Consider the following 12,232-nt stretch of genomic DNA (forward strand, 5'->3'; position numbering starts at 1 on the left):
TCGAAATTAGTAAGTAATCTAGCTAGGTATGTGTTAGATTATGATTTCTTTAAATGGCTGAGAAAATAGCTGTGCTGAATAGAATGAATATTTCTGTCTGTGTGTCTTTTTTGTAACTTAAGGTTTGGCCTAGAGGGATTCTCTATGTTTTGAATCTAATTACCATGTAAGGTATCTACTATCCTTATTTTACAGAGGTGATTCTTTTTTACTTCTATGAAAAGTCTTCTTGTAAGGAAACTGAATGCTTTTTCATTGTTCTAAGATCCAAGGGTTTGGGTCTGTGGTCACCTATGCAAATTGGTGAGGATTTTTACCAAACCTTCCCCAGGAAGTGGGGTGCAAGGATTGGGAGGATTTTGGGGGGAAAGACATGTCCAAACTACGTTTTTTCAGGAACCCAGATAAAGTTTGGTGGTGGCAGTGGAAGTCCAAGTGTAAAATAGTTTGTACCTTGGGGAAGTTTTAACCTAAGCTGGTAAAAGTAAGCTTAGGAGGTTTTCATGCAGGTCCCCACATCTGTACCCTAGAGTTCAGAGTGAGGAAGGAACCTTGACAGGAGTAAACAGTGAGGTTGCAAAAACTTGCAAATGATAGAAAACTACTCAAGATAGTTAAGCCCCAGGCAGACTGGGAAGAGCTAGAAAAGGATCGCTCAAAACTATGTGACTGGGCAAAAAAATGGCAATTGAAATTCAATGCTGATAAATGCAAAGTAATGCACATTGGAAACCATAATCCCAACTATACGTATAAAATGATGGGGTCTAAATTAGAGGTTACCACTCAAGAAAGAGATCTTGGAGTCATTGTGAAGAGTCCTCTGAAAACATCCACTCAATGTGCAGCTGCAGTCAAAAAAGTAAACAGAATGCAGGGAATAATTAAGAAAGGGATAGATAATAAAATATCATATTGCCCCTATATAAATCCATTGTACACCCGCATCTTGAATACTGCATGCAGATGTGGTCGCCCCATCTCAGAAAAGAAATATTGGAATTGGAAAAGGTTCAGAAAAGGGCATCAAAAATGATTAGGGATATGGCACATCTGCCAGATGAGAAAAGATTAATAAGACTGGGACTTTTCAGCATGGAAAAAAGATGACTAAGGGGGGATATGATAGAGGTCTATAAAATCATGTGTGGAGAAAGTAAATCAGGAAGTATTATTTACTTCTTCTCAAAATACAAGAACTAGGGGTCTCCAAATGAAATTAATAGGCAGCAGGTTTAAAACAAATAAAAGGAAGTATTTTTTCACACAACGCACAGTCAATCTGTGGAACTCCCTGCCAGAGGATGTTGTGAAGGCCAAGACTGTAACAGGGTTCAAAAAAGATAGATTCTAGATAAATTCATGGAGGATAGGTCCATCAATAGCTATTAGCCAGAATAGGCAGGAATGGTGTCCATGGCCTCTGTTTGCCAGAAGCTGGGAATGGGCGACAGGGGATGGATCACTTGGTGATTACCTGTTCTGTTCATTCCCCCTGGGGCACCTGGCACTGGCCACTGTTGAAAGATAGGATACTGGGCTAGATGGACCTTTGGTCCGAACCAGCATGGCTGTTCTTCTGTTCTTATCAGTACGCCCACCCCTCGATGTGGGAAGAATATGCCACAAGCATGTGTTAACCAAGCTGAGATATTCCCCAACATTTCACTCAAATGCACACTGATTTAGGTAAAGCAAAAAACAAGTTTAACTACAGAAAGATAGATTTTAAGCAATTATGATACCAAACAGATCAAAGCAGATTACCTAGCAAATCAACAAAAACGCAAACTAAGCCTAAAATACTGGTTAGTATTTAGCAGATGACACCACAAACCCAAACGGAGCTACCTGAGGGTATACCTAGGCCACCCAAATACAAACAGCAGACACCAGCCAATTTCCCAGCATCCCAGGCTCACCACTCCCACCCCGATTGAGTATAAACCCAAAATTATACTGTGTTGCACTACACAGGGATCTGTACAGAACTTCACCAAAGTGGTTCCAGTCCCTGTGCAATATGACCGGAAAGGCGAGATATTGGAAATAATTTCCCTACTAAGTATATTCAGGTTTAGCACAACTAAGTTTCCACACAAGAATTCCATTATTAGTGCAAAGGGAAAGGGAACTTGGTGCTGATTATGTCCAAAATACAATTACAAGCAGATACACACTTATGTGTAAAAAGAAAAGGAGGACTTGTGGCACCTTAGAGACTAACAAATTTAATTGAGCATAAGCTTTCGTGAGCTACAGCTCACTTCATTGGATGAATCCGATGAAGTGAGCTGTAGCTCACGAAAGCTTATGCTCAAATAAATTTGTTAGTCTGTAAGGTGCCACAAGTCCTCCTTTTCTTTTTGCGGATGCAGACTAACACGGCTGCTACTCTGAAACACTTATGTGTTACATTCTTGCAATCACACAGTGATATGCATTAGCTAAATATTCACCTCAGGATCAGAAAATACCTTCCCATCATGGCATGACTCCAGAGGGGTAAGGAAAACCTCTGACAAAGGAACCCTTAAAAAAATTACTCTTTATAAGAACAGCCATCCTGTGTCAGACCAATGGTCCATCTAGCCCAGTATCCTGTCCTGTGACAGTGGCCAGTGCCAGGTGCTTCAGAGGGAATGAACAAAACAGGTCATCATCAAGTGATCCACCCTCTGTCACCCATTCCCAGGTTCTGGAAAACAGAGGCTAGGGACACTTGAGAGCATAGTTTTGTATCCCTGCCCATCCTGACTAATAGCCACTTATGGACCTATCCTCCATGAACGTATCTAGTTCTTTTTTTAACTCTGCTATAGTCTTGGCCTTCACAACATCCTCTGGCAAAGAGTTTCACAGGTTGACTGTGCGTTGTGTGAAGAAATACTTCCTTTTGTTCATTTTAAACCTGCTGCCTATTAATTTAGTTGGTGACCCCTAGTTCTTGTTATGAGAAAGAATAATTAACAGTTTCTTATTTACTTCTCCACATCAGTCATAATTTTATAGACCTCTATCATATCCCCCCTTAGTCATATCTTTTCCAAGCTGAAAAATCCCAGTTTTATTAATCTCCCCTCATACGGTATGTTCTATACCCCTAATAATTCCTGTTGCCCTTCTCTGTACCTTTTCCAATTCCAATCTATCTTTTTTGACAGGGGGCGCCCACATCTGCATGCAGTATTCAAGATGTGGGTATACCATTGTTTTATATAGAGGCAATATGCTATTTTCTATTTTATTACCTATCCTTGTCCTATTGATTCCCAACATTCTGTTAGCTTTTTTGAGTGCTGTTAGACATTTTGTGGATATTTTCAGAGAACTATCCACAATGACTCCGAGAACTCTTTTTTGAGTGGTAACAGCTAATTTCAACCTCACCATTATATATGTATAGTTGAGATTATGTTTTCCAGTGTGCATTACTTTGTATTTCTCAACATTGAATTTCCTCTGCCATTTTATTGCCCAGTCACCCAGTTTTGCGGGATACCTTTGTAACTCTTCGCAGTCTACTAAGGACTTAACCATCTTGAGTAATTTTGTATCATCTGCAAACCTTGCCACTTCACTTTTAACCCCTTTCTCCAGATCATTTAAGAATATGTTGAACAGTAGTGGTCCCAGTATACCATCTGGTCCTGGTGACTTATTGCTGTTTAATTTATCAATTTGTTCCAAAACCTCTTCTAATGACACCTCAATCTGGGACAGTTCCTCAGATTTGTCACCTAAAAAGATTGGCTCAGGTTTGGGAATCTCCCTCACATTCCAAGCCTTGAAGACCGATGCAAAGAATTCATTAATTTTCTGCGCAATGGCCTTTTTTGGTCTTCTTACTGTGTTTTTTTAATGTGTGGTATACATTTCAATTGAGCATCTATTATGATGTCTTTAAAAAGTTTCCATGCAGCTTGCAGGGATTTCACTTTTGGCACTGTACCTTTTCATTTCTGTTTAACTACCTTCCTCAATTTTGTGTAGGCCCCCTTTCTGAAATTAAATGCTACAATGGTGGGCTGCTGGGATGTGCCCCCTCAAATAGGATGTAAAATTTTACAATGTTATGGTCACTATTATGAAATGCTTCAGCTATATTCATCCCTTAGACCAGATCCTGTACTCCACTTAGGGCTAAATCGAGAATTCCCTCTCCGCTCGTGGATTCCAGGACTAGCTGCTCCAAGAAGCAGTCATTTAAGGTGTCAAGAAACTTTGTCCCTGCATCCTGCACTGAGGTGACATGTGCCCTGTCAATATAGGGATAGCTGAAACCCCCCCACTATTACTGAGTTTTTTATTTTTAGAGCCTCTCTAAGCTCCATGAGCTTTTCTCAGTCAGTATCACCATCCTGGTCAGGTGATATCCACACTGCTAAATTCTTATTATTATTCTATGGTACAGTTTGGTTCATTTAAGATTTTTTTCTACAGTTGATTCTACGCATTCTTTCAAATATAGTGCCACTCCCCGCAAGGACGACCAGTTCTCTCCTCATCGGGTAAATCTCAAATTTCAATACTGTGTTCATCTTTCAGAAATTGATGCAGAAGTGGGTTGTACTATCCTGTATCAGAACTAGTACCATGGGACTTCTTTACTCACTGTGTGATTCCCTCACCACTCCCAGGGCCAAAATGACCTGCAGGCAGATTGTATATGTTTATGAAGTTTTTTTCCTATATTTTTTCCTGTATTTTACTCCATTTTCAGTGAACACAGGGTCTCTCAAACCACTGGAAAACTATCTGTAAGTAAGCAGAAAACTGCATCTGCCAGTTCACTGTATTGTAAAAATGACCATGTCTTGAAATATTCCAATGTCAATGAGAAGGACCAAGACATAAATTTGCTGACTCTAGTGTCCCTATTCATTTTCGCTCCTTCTTTGGACTTTGCGCCACTTACTCACCTATGGCATTTGCATGTCTCTGCTCTTGGTTGATCTCTGGCTCCTATACCTGGCCCAGCTGTGGGACTCCTCATGCTGTGATGCCTGCTGAGGCTGGAGCAACTCAGCTAAGGGGGCTGGAACAGGGAGGGCCAGGAGGCCAGGGCCCACTTTTTAATGTGGTTTGGTTTTTCACTGGCTAACAGCAGGTGGTAGGGACCTCAGGGGCTGGGAGGTCAGTCTGTAGGAGAGGATGGACTCAGTAGGTGGTTGGCAAAGGGCCATGGGGAAAGGATAGTGGAGGAGAGGAAGGATTCAGTGAGCAGTAAGCAGGGGAGTGGAGGAGAGGAAGGACTCAGCCAATGGCAGGTGTGGGGAGGAATGGAGGAGCAGGATGGAGGACAGGAGGGACTCAGCAAGCTGCGGGTAGTGGGGCCACAGAGGAGGGGGTGGAGGAGAGGAGGGATTCCGGATTAGATGCAACACCGTGGGGAACAGAGGGCCCCATGGGGCAGTGGAGGAGGGGAGAGGCTCGGTGAGTGGTGGGTTGTGGGGTCCTCTCAGGGAAGGAGAGGAAGGAGTCAGCGATAAGCAAAGGGGGCCTCGGCAGAGGGGCGGAGCAGGGATAAGAGGAGGTGGAGTGTGGGTGGGGCCATGGGGAAAAAGCGGGAGGGGGAATCAGGGTGGAGCACAGGCTGGGACACCACAGCCCAGGTGTCCCCTCTCTCAAAGGCGGCGGGTTGGGGGCTGCACAGCCGAGGGAGGTTTAGCCTCCCCTGGCCTATTATACTTGCTGCCTAACTGGGCCACTTCCTACCACCTCCCTGCGAATGTCCCAAGGTCTCCGTCTGGGGTAAAGCAGCATGAAGGGTGTCTGCTCACCGCAAGGAACCTTCTGGTGGTGGCATGTAACAAGGTCTTACTCCTTTCTTCTCAGGCAGCAATGGCCTCTTCCTGTGGTGTGGCCCAACCTCCAAGGGCCAGCTCAGTCCCAGGGCTCTCCCCTGCTGGGATAGTCCAAAGAGCAAATAAAGGGGATCAGTCAAGTCCAGCATTCATATGAGAGAGGAATGCTTCCCTCTCAGGCTGTGCCTGCAGCAGGCCCTCCCTTCCCTTACAGAGGGACCTTTGGGCAGTTGTTCAGGGGGAGATTCTGCCTTCCCTCTGATCCTCTCCCCTGGAGCTGCCGGTAGCGGGTCTGCTCTCCTCCCTGGTCTGCCATAAAACAAGCTGCTCCCCTGCCTTTTTGCCTTTCTCAAGCACTTCTCTTCAGACTTGATTTCTCTTCCCCATTTTCCTGTTAATTTACTTGCTGAATGTTTGGCTTCTTTTAACTCAATTTGAAATGTAGCGACAAACTCATTGGCTTTGGGAAGTAATCCTACTGCTTCGTATAGGTCTGTGTCTTTAGATTGTAGCCGTTTTGAATGAGCATTTCCCATTTCCAGAATCTTTCAATGAGAAAAACAAAACTAAATTTTTCTATTAATTTCTTTAATGCTGGAGGCTCATAAACTTCATCGGCATTTTTGCTCAGGAGAATTATTTCTGTGGGTGCCTTCATTGTTTCTAAATACTGAATCTGAGAGGAAGGAGTGATTCATACTGGTTGTTGATCAATTGTGTAGTCAATGCTTAACCAAGCTTTCATTTGTTATGAAATATGTTCAAGAGGCCAAATAAACAATGTCAGGTTTACTGTTCTAACCTCATAATAAAATAGTACAGGAAAATATCAGTCCTGGGGAAGCCGTCTCTTGCAGTGATGTTACATTCACCTTACTCAGCAAGTGTGCTCCCTAAAGTTACACATTTCAGCTTTTATCATTCATAAGCTCAGAGCTCCGGTACGAAACTGTGGAAAAACCTGAGTGTCTCTGGATTAAGTTTAGAAGTGTGTGCAACAAGAGTGATGTAGTGGTGGGAGTCTGCTATAGACCACCGGACCAGGGGGATGAGGTGGATGAGGCTTTCTTCCGGCAACTCACGGAAGCTACTAGATCGCATGCCCTGATTCTCATGGGTGACTTTAATTTTCCTGATATCTGCTGGGAGAGCAATACAGCGGTGCACAGATGATCCAGGAAGTTTTTGGAAAGTGTAGGGGACAATTTCCTGGCGCAAGTGCTAGGGGAGCCAACTAGGGGGGGCGCTTTTCTTGACCTGCTGCTCACAAACCGGGTAGAATTAGTGGGGGAAGCAAAAGTGGATGGGAATCTGGGAGGCAGTGACCATGAGTTGGTTGAGTTCAGGATCCTGACGCAGGGAAGAAAGGTAAGCAGCAGGATATGGACCCTGGACTTCAGGAAAGCAGACTTCGACTCCCTCAGGGAACGGATGGGTAGGATCCCCTGGGGGACTATCATGAAGGGGAAGGGAGTCCAGGAGAGCTGGCTGTATTTCAAGGAATCCCTGTTGAGGTTACAGGGACAAACCATCCCGATGAGTCGAAAGAATAGTAAACATGGCAAGCGACCAGCTTGGCTTAATGGTGAAATCCTAGCGGATCTTAAACATAAAAAAGAAGCTTACAAGAAGTGGAAGGTTGGACATATGACCAGGGAAGAGTATAAAAATATTGCTCGGGCATGTAGGAAAGATATAAGGAGGGCCAAATCGCACCTGGAGCTGCAGCTAGCAAGAGATGTCAAGAATAACAAGAAGGGTTTCTTCAGGTATGTTGGCAACAAGAAGAAAGCCAAGGAAAGTGTGGGCCCCTTACTGAATGAGGGAGGCAACCTAGTGACAGAGGATGTGGAAAAAGCTAATGTACTCAATGCTTTTTTTGCCTCTGTTTTCACTAACAAGGTCAGCTCCCAGACTGCTGCGCTGGGCATCACAGAATGGGGAAAAGATGGCCAGCCCTCTGTGGAGATAGAAGTAGTTAGGGACTATTTAGAAAAGCTGGACGTGCACAAATCCATGGGGCCGGACGAGTTACATCCGAGAGTGCTGAAGGAATTGGCGGCTGTGATTGCAGAGCCCTTGGCCATTATCTTTGAAAACTCGTGGCGAACGGGGGAAGTCCCGGATGACTGGAAAAAGGCTAATGTAGTGCCAATCTTTAAAAAAGGGAAGAAGGAGGATCCTGGGAACTACAGGCCGGTCAGCCTCACCTCAGTCCCTGGAAAAATCATGGAGCAGGTCCTCAAAGAATCAATCCTGAAGCACTTGCATGAGAGGAAAGTGATCAGGAACAGTCAGCATGGATTCACCAAGGGAAGGTCATGCCTGACTAATCTAATCGCCTTTTATGATGAGATTACTGGTTCTGTGGATGAAGGGAAAGCAGTGGATGTATTGTTTCTTGACTTTAGCAAAGCTTTTGACACGGTCTCCCACAGTATTCTTGTCAGCAAGTTAAGGAAGTATGGGCTAGATGAATGCACTATAAGGTGGGTAGAAAGCTGGCTAGATTGTCGGGCTCAACGGGTAGTGATCAATGGCTCCATGTCTAGTTGGCAGCCGGTGTCAAGTGGAGTGCCCCAGGGGTCGGTCCTGGGGCCGGTTTTGTTCAATATCTTCATAAATGATCTGGAGGATGGTGTGGATTGCACTCTCAGCAAATTTGCAGATGATACTAAACTGGGAGAAGTGGTAGATACGCTGGAGGGGAGGGATAGGATACAGAAGGACCTAGACAAATTGGAGGATTGGGCCAAAAGAAATCTGATGAGGTTCAATAAGGATAAGTGCAGGGTCCTGCACTTAGGATGGAAGAATCCAATGCACCGCTACAGACTAGGGACCGAATGGCTAGGCAGCAGTTCTGCGGAAAAGGACCTAGGGGTGACAGTGGACGAGAAGCTGGATATGAGTCAACAGTGTGCCCTTGTTGCCAAGAAGGCCAATGGCATTTTGGGATGTATAAGTAGGGGCATAGCGAGCAGATCGAGGGATGTGATCGTTCCCCTCTATTCGACACTGGTGAGGCCTCATCTGGAGTACTGTGTCCAGTTTTGGGCCCCACACTACAAGAAGGATGTGGATAAATTGGAGAGAGTCCAGCGAAGGGCAACAAAAATGATTAGGGGTCTAGAGCACATGACTTATGAAGAGAGGCTGAAGGAGCTGGGATTGTTTAGTCTGCGGAAGAGAAGAATGAGGGGGGATTTGATAGCTGCTTTCAACTACCTGAAAGGGGGTTCCAAAGAGGATGGCTCTAGACTGTTCTCAATGGTAGCAGATGACAGAACGAGGAGTAATGGTCTCAAGTTGCAATGGGGGAGGTTTAGATTGGATATTAGGAAAAACTTTTTCACTAAGAGGGTGGTGAAACACTGGAATGCGTTACCTCAGGAGGTGGTAGAATCTCCTTCCTTAGAGGTTTTTAAGGTCAGGCTTGACAAAGCCCTGGCTGGGATGATTTAACTGGGAATTGGTCCTGCTTCGAGCAGGGGGTTGGACTAGATGACCTTCTGGGGTCCCTTCCAACCCTGATATTCTATGATTCTATGATTCTATATGAAGATTTCACAACTTACACATCTCTTTACACATCACTAAAATCCAACCCACCCATTTGTCCCAGTTCCCTAATGTAAGTGGGGAACTATTGTGGGGAACTTTCCTGGCTTCTGCATTACCCCAGGGGAATTCGCTGAGGAAAGGGTCTGAATCCCCACTCCCTTTACCAACAGAACTTCCTGACCTCAAGGACTCCCCTTCCACTCTCCTGTGTGGCAAAATCCTCATAATGGTGACACGGCTGGGCCCAGGATTCCTGGGAGGCTGAACCCCCAGTCTCATCATGGTCAGTTAGGGACAGGGGCTAGGGTGTCCCCACTCAAAGGTACTCTCTTCACACTGGACGCTTCCCTGACCCCCGATCACTAAATTAAGTTCAAACCAAATATAATTTATTAAACAGCAACTGTAAGAACAATAAACAAAAACATGGGAAAGGTTCACGGAAACAAGAAACCCCGCTCTGTGGGCACGGGTACATCACAAAGAGCCCTCTCTGGGATGCAAGGAAAGATCATAGTCTGGTCCACTCCAAAATCAACTGTGCAAAGCAGAAAGTTATTTTTAATCAAAGGTGATGACGTAGTTAAATACAGCAGTCCAGTTCTCAAAAACACACAGTTTCACAACTCTCCCCAGTAAGCTCTAATAGAATGTCCTCAATTCCTACAGCAGCTTTCCTGTATTAGGACTTTCCAACTGAAACATTAGGATTATCCTCCAGGTTTCCTGACAGATTCAACGTAGAAAAATCAGGTAAATTTTGCTCACCAGATCACTGTACATATGATAAAGAAGTTCAGCTTTGCCATTTCTTTCTTTTTCTCTTTGGCTATCTGAAAGTGTAGCTTCCGTTTGTAAAACTGAACAAGAACCATGACTGCACAGGGACTAATGGAAAACCACTTTGCATCAAAATGCTATAGTATTTTATGGTAGTCTTAGGGCAGGTCTACACTACAGCTGGGATCGACGCTCATAGATCAATCCACCGACGGTCGATTTAGCAGGTCTAGTAAAGACCGGCCAAATCGACTGCAGATGGCTCTGCAGTCGACCCCTGATGAGAAGAGTAAGATAAGTCGATGGGAGATTTTCTCTCCTCGACTGCCCCGGGGTGTAGACTACATGGTAACTTGACCTAAGGTATGTCGACTCGAGCTACGTTATTCACATAGCTGGAGTTGTGTAGAGTAGGTTCACTTACCGTGGTAGTATAGACATAGCCTTAGAGTCACGGAAAGGCTGAGTAACAGGGTGCGTGGGGAGGTAGGCTGATGGGTGACAATGAAAGAGGTCAGGTGATGGTCAGAGAGAGGGAACTCAGCAATAGAAAGATCAGTGCTTAATGATGGAGTGGCAAGATATTGGGTGGGAGGAACTTCTCAGACTGTGAACTTCCATAATGGTTAGCTCAACCAAACTGGGACAGGGTGCCCTTGATTAATGAGGAGATATGCTTTCCCCCTCTAGTCACCCAGTTTAAAGTCAGTGACCACAGGCGATCACCTTCTGCAGGTGTATTTACCTACTTTGTCACGAAGCTCTTTGGTTTTGACCCCATAAATGATAGGATTGAGCATCGGAGGGATAAGGAGATAGATGTTGGCCAAGATGATGTGAATGTAGGGAGAGATGCCTTGACTGAACTGGTGTGTGATATTGGAGAAGAGGCCAGGGGTATAATATGTCAGCATCACACAGATGTGGGTTGTGCAAGTGTTGAGGGCTTTCTGGTGGGCTTTCTTAGAGGAGATTCTGAGGACGGCCCTGATGATCAGACCGTAAGACAGGGCAATGAGTGTCAAGTCTAACCCATTGATTACAAACATTAGCACCAAGCCATATATCCTGGTGACTGTGATGTCCCCACACACCATCTTTGCCACAGCTATGTACTCGCATTGCGTGTGGGGGATAATGCGGTTGGCACAGAATGGCTGCTGACTCACGAGCAAGGGTAGAGGCAGAATGAAGAGAACAGCTCTTATCAAACCTGCAAGCCCTAGCTTAGCTAGTCATGCATTGCTGAGGATGGTGGCGTATCTCAGAGGGTTACATATGGCAATGTAGCGATCGAAGGCCATTGTCACGAGGATGGCTGAGTGCATAACAGAAACCACGTGGAGGAAGAACATCTGGGTGAGGCAGCCAGCCACAGTAATACCTTTCAAATTGAACCAAAATATACCCAGTGTCTTTGGTACGACAAAGGTAGGTGTGGCGATATCTGTAAGCGCCAGCATGCAGAGCAGCAGGTACATCGGCTTGTGCAGGGTCTGCTCCTTACCTACAACAGACAGAAGTGTGAAATTTCCCAACAGGCTGATAATGTAGAATGTAGCGAAAGGGATGGAAATCCAGATATGGGCAGCCTCCAACCCAGGGATGCCCATTAGGATGAATGTTGAAGGGTCAGAGAGGGTGAGGTTGAAAGCTGCCATGAGGTGGTTGATGCGTCAATACAACTCAGAAATGCTCAAGGTGCCTGTGAAGGGACAGAAGCACAGCAAAGGGGGTTACACACTTTATAACAAATAGTAGGGTACATATTTTATAGTTATTAACAATCTAGGAGTCCTTGTGAGTGGGGAGTGAAGAACCACTGATAATGTAACTCCCTGCCTTATATAGCTTTAGCATATGGCGGGAACCCTTTGTTTCAAAACTTGGTTCCCAGACCAGTTTGTGGGAAAATTACAGACTCCCCAGGCTGGAGTCCAGAGTTACGTGGCCTGGTCACATGCCCTTGTAGAGTCATAACATCCATTACTTATAAGCTGTCTGACGCATTCTCAGGGAGGCTCACCAGGTGGAAGATAAGTTTCTCTTAAGGCCTATTGTTTCCCCCAATGGCTCATTGC

The 12,232-nt window shown here is 45.1% G+C and overlaps 1 pseudogene; it reads right to left on the reverse strand.

Annotated features, from left to right (window-relative positions):
- Window positions 1–10,873: 10,873 nt before the first annotated feature.
- Window positions 10,874–11,848, reverse strand: LOC141988401 (olfactory receptor 52E2-like; annotated as a pseudogene).
- Between the last annotated feature and the right edge of the window lie 384 nt (window positions 11,849–12,232).

The sequence above is a fragment of the Natator depressus genome, chromosome 1 (genome assembly GCF_965152275.1).
Source record: "Natator depressus isolate rNatDep1 chromosome 1, rNatDep2.hap1, whole genome shotgun sequence".
Taxonomy (NCBI): Eukaryota; Metazoa; Chordata; order Testudines; family Cheloniidae; genus Natator; species Natator depressus.